Below are 9,337 nucleotides of genomic sequence, written 5' to 3' on the forward strand. Positions count from 1 at the left end.
AGGTGCTCCGGGTCTTCGGCGGCAGGACCTTCACTCGCTCTGGGTCTTTGGCAGCAATTCAGCAGTGGGACCATCACTTTCTCTGGGTCTTTGGCAGCATTTTGGTGGCGGGACCTTCAGTGCTGCTGAAGACACCCGGAGTGAGTGAAGGACCCGCCACCGAAGACACGGAGCGCCGCTGGGTGAGTAAAAGCACTGCAGCGGGTGGCACTTTTTTTTTATTGCTCCCTCTGTTCCCTCCACCTGCCTACGCCATTGGCAGGAGGAGATGCTGAGGCTAATGGGGGAGCAAACGGACATGATGAGACGTCTGGTGGAGCTGAAGGAAAGGCAACTAGAGTACAGACTGCTGCTGCAGCCATTGTGTAATCGCCTGCCCTCCTCGCCAAGTTCCATATATATCCTCCTCACCCAGACACTCACAGTGGGGGAGGCTCCAGGCCCAAACAACATAAGGCTGTCATTCAAACAGCTTTGATTTGTAGTGTGGGCAATAAGCAATGTGGCCTTGTCCTTCCCTCCTCTCCCAGCCCGCCCCATTATCAAATCTTTGTACACCGGGCTTCCTTTTACTAGTCAGCATTGTCAGTGATCTCAAGGGTTTTTTTTAAATAAATTAAGAATGAATGGATTCAGAACAATAGGGACTTTATTTTCTCTGCCAGCTGTGGTTGAAGGGGGGAGGGGTATTGGCTTACAAGGAAGCACATTCACCAAAGGTGGTGACTTTACACAAAGGACAAACACACACCTGTCACACCGTAGCCCGGTCAGTTGTGAAACTGTTTTTCAAAGCCTCTCTGATGCACAGCATGCCTTGGTGTGCTCTTCTAATTGCCCTGGTGTCTGGCTGTTCAAAATTGGCTGCCAGGTGATCTCCCTCAACCTCCATAAACATCCCCCCCTTACTCTCACAGATATTATGGAGCACACAGCAAGCAGCAATAACAACAGGAATATTGGTTTAGCTGAGGTCTAACCTACTCAGCAAACTGTGCCAGCAGTTTTTTAAACATCTAAAGGCACATTCTACTACCATTCTGTACTTGCTCAGCCTACAGTTGAATTGCTCCTTACTGATGCCCAGGGTTCCTGTGTAAGGCTTCATGAGCCATGAGAGCAAGGAGTAGGCTGAGTCCCCAAGGATAACTATTGGCATCTCAACATCCCCAATGGTAATTTTCTGATCTGGGAAGAAAGGCCCTTCTTGCAGTTTTCTGAACAGCCTGGAGTTCCAAAAGATGCCAAGCATCATGTACCTTTCCCGACCATCCCACGCTGATGTCAGTGAAACATCCCTTGTGATCCACCAGTGCTTGCAACACCATTGAGAAGTACCCCTTGTGGTTTATATACTCTTTGGGAAGGTGCTCCTGTGCCAGTATAGGGATACAAGTTCCGTCTATCCTCCCACTACAGTTAGGGAGCCGCATTGCAGCAAAGCCATCCACTATGACATGCACATTTCCCAGAGTCATTCTCCTTCTGCTAAGAAGGGTATTGATTGCCCTGGCTACTTGGATTGCAGCAGCCCTCACACTAGATTTTCCTACTCCGAACTGATTCCCAACTGACTGGTAGCAGTCAGGCATTGCAAGCTTCCACAGGGCTATCACCATTCACTTCTCAACTGTCAGGGCAGGTCTCATCTTGGCATATCTGCACTTCAGGGTTGGGGAAAGCAACTTACAAAGTTCCATGAAAGTGGACTTACGCATGCAAAAGTTTCTCAGCCACTGGGAATCATCCCATACCTGGAAGACTATGCAGTTCCAACAATCCATGCTTGTTTGCCAGGCCCAGAATCAGCGTTCCTCTGTATCAGCATGCCACAATGCCACCATAATATCTCAATTGCCACATCCTGTTCTTTCAGGAATGTCTGTGTCAATGTCCTCCTAACAATCTCTTTTGTGCTGGCAGCTCCTAACTAGACTCTGCACATACTGCAGGATAATGCGTGGGGTTTTTACAGTGCTCACAAAAGCAGAGTGCAGCTGTGGCTTCTGCACTGATAACACTGCTCTACAGCCAAAATGCTTCTGAAATAAATGTAGTCAAACTTTACTAATTCTGGGTCACTGAGAATGAAAATGATGCTTAAAATTGTTGATTGGCTCTAGTTCAGGCATTGGGAGCTTCACGCAGAAGTGGCAATGGGCAGCAGGCGACTTATATACTCGTAGACTTTAAGGTCAGAAGGGACCATTATGATCTTCTAGTCTGACCTCCTGCCAACAACAGGACACAGAATCTCACCCAACCCACTCCTGTAACAAACTCTGACCTATGTCTGAGCTATTGAAGTCCTCAACTTGTTCGTTAAAGACTTCAAAGTGCAGAGAATCCTCCAGCAAGTGCCCATGCCCCAGACTGCAGAGGAAGGTGAAAAAAGCCCCCCAGGACCTGCCAATCTGCCCTGGAGGAAAATTCCTTCCCGACCCCAAATATGGCATCAGCTAAACCCTGAGCATGTGGGCAAGACTCACCAGCCAGACACCCAGGAAAGAATTCTCTGTAGTAACTCACATCCCACCCCATCTAACATCCCATCACAGGCCATTGGGCATATTTACCACTAATAGTCAAAAGTCAATCAATTTGCCAAAATTAGGCTATCCCATCATACCATCCTTCCATAACTTATCAAGCTTAGTCTTGAAGCCAGATATGTCTTTTGCCTCCACTGCTCCCTTGGAAGGCTGTTCCAGAACTTCACTCCTCTAGATGGTTAGAAACCTTCGTCTAATTTCAAATCTAACTTCCTGATGGCCAGTTTATATCCATTTGTTCTTGTGTCCACATTGGTACTGAGCTTAAATAATTCCTCTCTCTCCCTGGTATTTATCCCTCTGATATTTATATGAGAGCAATCATATCTCCCATCAGCCTTCTTTTTGGTTAGGCTAAACAAGCCAAGCTCTTTTGAGCAGAGTCTCCTTTCATAAGACAGGTTTTCCATTCCTCAGATCATCCTAGTAGCCCTTCTCTGTACCTGTTCCAGTTTGAATTCATCCTTCTTAAACATGGAGACCAGAACTGCACACAATATTCCAGATGAGGTCTCACCAGTGCCTGTAATAGTACTAACACCTCCTTATCTCTACTGGAAATACCTCGCCTGATGCATCCCAAGACCGCATTAGCTTTTTTTCACAGCCATATCACATTGGCAGGCTCATAGTCATCCTGTGATCAACCAATACTCTTGAGGTCCTTCTCCTCCTCTGTTTCTTCCAAGTGATGATGCCCCAGTTTATAACAAAAATTTCTTGTTATTAACCCTAAATGCATGACCTTGCACCACTACTAAATTTCATCCCATTGCTATTACTACAGTTTACAAGGTCACCCAGATCTTCCTGTAGGATATCCCAGTCCCTCTCTGTATTGGCAATACCTCCCTCCCAGCTTCATGTGACTCACAAACTTTATTAGCACACTCCCACTTTTTCTGCCCAGGTCAGTAATAAAAAAGATTAAATAAGATTGGTCCCAAAACCGATCCCCAAAAAACTCCACTAGTAACCTCCTTCCAGCCTGACAGTTCACCTTTAAGTATAACCCGTTGTAGTCTCACCTTTAACCAGTTCCTTATCCACTTTTCAATTTTCATATTGATCTCCATCTTTTCCAATTTAGCTAATAATTCCCTACGTGGAACCATATGAAATGCCTTACTGAAATTGAGGTAAATTAGATCCACTGTGTTTTCTTTGTCTAAAAAATCTGTTACCTTCTCAAAGAAGGAGATTGGGTTGGTTTGGCACGATCTACCTTTTGTAAAACCAGGTTGTATTTTGTCCCAATTACCATTGACCTCAATGTCCTTAGGTACTTTCCCCTTCAATTTTTTTTCCAAGACCTTGCATACTACAGATGTCAAACTAACAGGCCTGTAGTTACCTCGATCACCCTTTTTTCCTTTCTTAAAAATAGGAGCTATGTTAGCAATTCTCCAATCATAAGGTACAGCCCCTGAGTTTACAGATTCATTAAAAATTCTTGCTAACGGGCTTGCAATTTCATGTGCCTGTTCCTTTAATATTCTTCTATAAAGATTATCTGCCTCCCTCCTCTCACCCTGATTTAGTCACCTGTCTGAGATGCTTCCTCATCCAAATTGGTCTACAACTCCCGCCTACGAGTTTTTTCCCCTTTCTTGGGATGCAGGCTTCTGATAGTTTCTGCAACTCTGATTTGAAGTAATTCCAGTTCTCCTCCGCCTTCAGGTCATTAGCTCATGATCACTCGAACCAAAGTTGTCCCTTACAGCCATTTCTTCTATGAGGTCCTCACTACTCACCAAAACCAAATCGAAAATGGCATCCCTTCTTGTTGGTGAACTACCTGGTGAAGGAATCCATCAGCTATTGCATCCAGGAAAATCCGAGCCCTATTATTACTACTAGCACTTGTCTTCCAGTCTATATCTGAGAAGTTAAAGGTTCCCGTGATCACACAATTCCTATTAGTATTGACTTCATTAAAAATATTAAAGAGATGTCTCTATCCATATCCAAATCGGATCCCGTCAGTCTATAGCACACCCCAAGCACTATCCCAGGGGAGGCTCTAGTAGCTTTCTTCCCCAATGTGATTTTTGCCCAAACTGACTCTGTCTTATCCATTTCATCACTTCTTATATTCTTTACAGTCTACCTCATCATTGATATACAATGCTACTCCACCACTTTGCCTTTATTTCTGTCTTTCCTAAACAGCACATAGCCTTCAATACCTGTACTCAGTCATGACTACTATTCCACCATGTTTCTGTTATCCCTATAATATCCTGGTTTCACTTCCTGCACCAGTTAGCTCTAGTTCCTCCATTTTGTTACCTAGGCTCTCTCGCATTAGTGTACAAACATCTTAATTTTGCCTGTTTGGCTTCACTCACATTCTTTACCTCAATTAGGCACAGACATTCTACCACAGTATCACTATTAGACTGGTATCTACACTACCCTTCCTCCTTATGTCCATTCTCTACCCACAGCTGTATCCTTTCTTACTTGTTTTCTTCCCTCTCAATGTTAAATTCCGGTGTGGAGATTACCTGGACATCTCCCAACCATCTCCCCCAAATTCCTAGTTTAAAGCTCTCTTTAAATCAGTTTGTGCCAGCCTCCATCCTAGAAGTCTATTTCCCTCCCTACTCAGGTGAAGTTCCATCCCGAGAGAACAGTCCTCTGTCCATGAATGCTTCCCAGTGGCCATACATCCCAAAGCCCTCCTTATAGCACCACTGCCTGAGCCATCTGTTGATCATCCATAATCTTGTCACACCTTTGTTGCCCTCTAGGAACAGGCAGAATCCCACTGAAGATCACCTGAAGCCTCGATTTCCTTAAGTCTTCCCCAGCCCTGGCCAATAGTCTCCCCTTGATACGTTCCAGGCGAGAATCTAGCTGTATCATTTGTTTCGCCATAAAGGACAATCAGTGATTCTTTCCTGCTCCGTTAGGATTCCTCTTCAGCCTCAAGGTCCAATCCCTGTATCTTTTAGCACCCGGCAGAACAGCACCGGACCATGCTTTTCTACTTTCTCTGGATTAGCTCTATCGCCCGGTTACAGGCTGTCCTGTTCTTCTCAGAAATGATTCCCCAGCTCACGGTAGAAACCTGCCTTTTCCCGGTGATGGCACACAGATTATCCTGATCACTATGCCCTGATTTCCCTCTGGCTCCAAGTCTTCTTTGATTTTCTATTGTCCACTTGCTGTGGATAAATAGATTCCTCAAAACTGGGTTAATCTTTGATTTTCCAACCTAAAGGGTTAACAAAGGATACTTTAACACCTGAAAGAGGACCAATCAGGAAACTGGATCCAAGTTAAGGGATGGAATTTTCGTCAGGTCTTCTTGTCTTGGTCTTGGGTCTTTTGTCTGTCCCTTCAGCTATCAAAGTTCTATTTCGCTTTCTTCTAATCTTCTGTTCCTTCCAAATTGTAAGTTTCCATAGGTAAAAGTCCTCAGTCCCACAGTCTATAGATTTTTCCCTGCTTTACCGCTGTCTTTTTCCTTCATTTGGTGCGATTGATAGCATTGGCTGGCTCGAATGTTCAAGGGAGATTTTTTGCATCCCAGACCTGTTTATTCATTTTTTTCTTTTAAGCATTGACCTATATTGGGCATCTTGATACAGAGAAACCTTTTTGATCTTTTTCTTTACTTTTTATCAGTTTCTTTTTTAAGGTTACTGTGTTTTGACTGTTTTTCTCTCTGGTAGGAATTCAGGTACAGCCAGGCTTAAGGGGGGAGGTTGATTTATCTTTGTCATTCAGACCACTAAACTAAGTCTAATGCAGCACCAGGGACGTTTGGGAGGGGGAAAGAGAGATCTATTTTTTTTGAAATTTCTGGTCCTTCACCACATTTGGAGTTTGTCTCTCTTTGTAAATAGAGGGATACAATGCTTTCTTGGTATTGTGACAGTGTAACAGAATTTATCAATATCAGGTTAGCTCCAGAGTGGAATAGAAGTCCTTTTAAGGGAAAGGGAAGTGGAACAATTTCATTTTTAGCACTTCCGGCAGACAAGCACAGCCCTTGGTCCTCTCCGGATCAGCTATCTGGGGACAGGCCTGTCTGTCCTGTCTGGTAAGGAGTCCCCAGATCACATAGACCCTGCCTAATTTCCTTTGGTGATTGAGTGCGATTCTCCAAGTCTACCCCTGTTCCCTTGGCTTGCAAGTCTCAGATTTCCTATTGGGAGAAAGGCTCATATCTCACCACTTGCAATCCTCTGGGCAACCCCATCCCGTATCCTCCTGGGCTCATATTTGGTGTTGTTCTCCATTGACTCTTCCCCTCTTCTTAATAGGGCTAGCTGCTTTTCTCTTCTCCTTGCCCTCACCTTCAGCGACACCTGCTGTGCCCTTCTTCATTTTCCAACTCTGCAAACCTGTTCCTGAGTCTCTATTTCTCCTTCACTGGGCCCGTCTTTTCCTCTGCCTGGTTCGCTTTAGAACATGCTATCCACTGTTGCCCACTTTCCTCACCCAGCAGTCTCCCTCAGAGTTCTTTGGTCCTGCTTCCATCTGCAAGTTTGGAGCTTCCCTTCAGCCTCCTCATGTCTTTGCTCCATCATCCACTCGAACCCTTCTAAACTCAACCAGAGTTTCCACCTGCATCTCCAATCCTCTGGATCTTTTCTTCCATCAGCTCTATCAGGCAGCACTTCATGCAGACAAAACTCTTTTTTTTTTTCAGGTACCCCCTCCCAGGATCATGTACATGCTGCAGCTTCCACATTCCAGTCATCTTCATTGCTTGTCTTCCACAGCTTTTTTGGGTCACTCGCCTTCTGTATCTGTCATTAGCCTCTCACCTTAAAAAAAAGTCCTGTTTTAGTTCAGGAAACACAAACCAAACCAAAACACCACAACCCACAGCAACACAAACCCCCAACAGGCACCAGACACTGGCAAGAGAACACCACACACTCCCCTTCACTAGCCTGTCTGTTCCTCTGCCTGGCTCTCTTAGTCTTCCCCTCAAACTCCCTTGCAAACTCCCACTGAAAACTCCCCTGTTTACAGCTCTGTTTGCTGGCTCTTGTGCTGGGGCACATGCACGATTGACCTTATAAAATTGTTTGCTAAAGATCAACTTCTATAAAATGGACCTAATTTTGTAGAGTAGACATGCCCTGAGGCTACTTAGAATCAAACAGATTGAGATACAAGTACATAGCCAATATTCATAACTTCAAATACAAAAATGACACACACATACGAACAGCATAATCATAACCAGCAAACTACAACCTTTCCATAGATGCCACACTTGACCTCCTCTGTACAAGACCTGGTGCAACCATAGGACCCTGCTTGCAACAAGGATCTATATAGTCACAGTTCATGTCAATAACGTCACACTATGATTTTATCATTCACTACCAGACACTTGCAGCATTCCCCTCTGGTTCATCACCCCCCTAAAGACGTGAAACCAGTCCCCCAGAAACCAGTTTATTTGGCATACAACTCCATGCAGTTTGTAGACCAGAGATCTGCTTTAGATGAAAATAAACAGAAACTTTATTTAATTGATAATCCCCATATTGAAAGACAAAACACTAAAGGAAAGCAAATATATACAAGTTACACAGAAAATAAACCTAAAGATGCAGCCTCAGACTTTGCACTTTCATATTAGATCAAATTCCTTTTCTAATAAGAGTTACCTATTGCCTTAAAACGTTTTCTTGCATATCTCCTAGATATAGCAGGGAACTAGCATTCATGAATGGCTTACTGCCTCGAGACTGTCCCCCCAAGTACTGGATTAAAAAAACACCTCAATTCCAAGACTGCTTTAAAAAGGTTTTTCTGACTCTCTACATTCATGGTGACTCATGGTTAGTCAGAGTAGGTAAACTCCCTCTTTACTGGACAGCCCAGATGTTTTCTTCAGTTTTGAGATGTCTCAATGTCTTTCCACTAACTCTAATGGTCCATCATTGTCTTTTCCTGAGTGGAGAATGAATAGTTACTTGAAGCCAGTTTCCTATAAACATCTGGTTTGGAAGGTGCCCTACCCCACTTAACTGCTCACTGCCCTGTTGTGAGGTGTAGCTGAAGTTGAGTGAGGTAAGCTCCATCGTTGATATATCTAAGTGACTACACAAAGAAAGAAAATGTATACGATAAATAAAATTAAGCTCTTTTTCATTGGCGGTCAGTGGGAGTTTTGGGCTTTCTGAAACGCAGGCATATCTATAGATTTAGGAGCCTACCTTAAAATTCCTATTTTTTTCAAAATCTTATTTTAACTGATCTAATGGGGCTGATTGAAACCCAGGCCTGCACATGCACCCACCTGCAACTCTGCACATGCACCCACCTGCACAGGGCCGGTGCAACCATTTAGGCGAACTAGGCGGTTGCCTAGGGTGCCAAGATTTGGGGGCGCCAAAAAGTGGCGCCCCCCCCAAATTTTTTAAATAGTTGCAGCCGCAGCTGCTGGAGGGGCTGAGCTGCCGGCAGCAGCAGCTGCCTGCCGCCGGCATCCCAAGGTGTCCCCCGGGTCAGGGCACCCCTGAGGTCAGTGCCCCACCGTGGCAGCCCGGCAGCCCAGGGTGCTCCCCGCCCCCGGGGTCAACGAGCCGCCGCCGCAGCCGGGCAGCCCAAGGGGTCCCCTGGCAAAGGGAAACCCCGGGCTGCCGGCTGCAGCAGAGGTGCTCTAACCCTGGGTCAGGGCGCCGCCGGAGTGGGGGGCAGGCAGCTCCCATGGAGCTGCCGTAGTGGTGCCTGTGGATGGTCGGCTGATCGGGCGGCTCCGGTGGACCGCCCGCAGGCACCACTGTGGCAGCTCCACCGGAGCAGGG

This window comes from Chelonoidis abingdonii, chromosome 1, assembly GCF_003597395.2.
Source record: "Chelonoidis abingdonii isolate Lonesome George chromosome 1, CheloAbing_2.0, whole genome shotgun sequence".
Taxonomy (NCBI): Eukaryota; Metazoa; Chordata; order Testudines; family Testudinidae; genus Chelonoidis; species Chelonoidis abingdonii.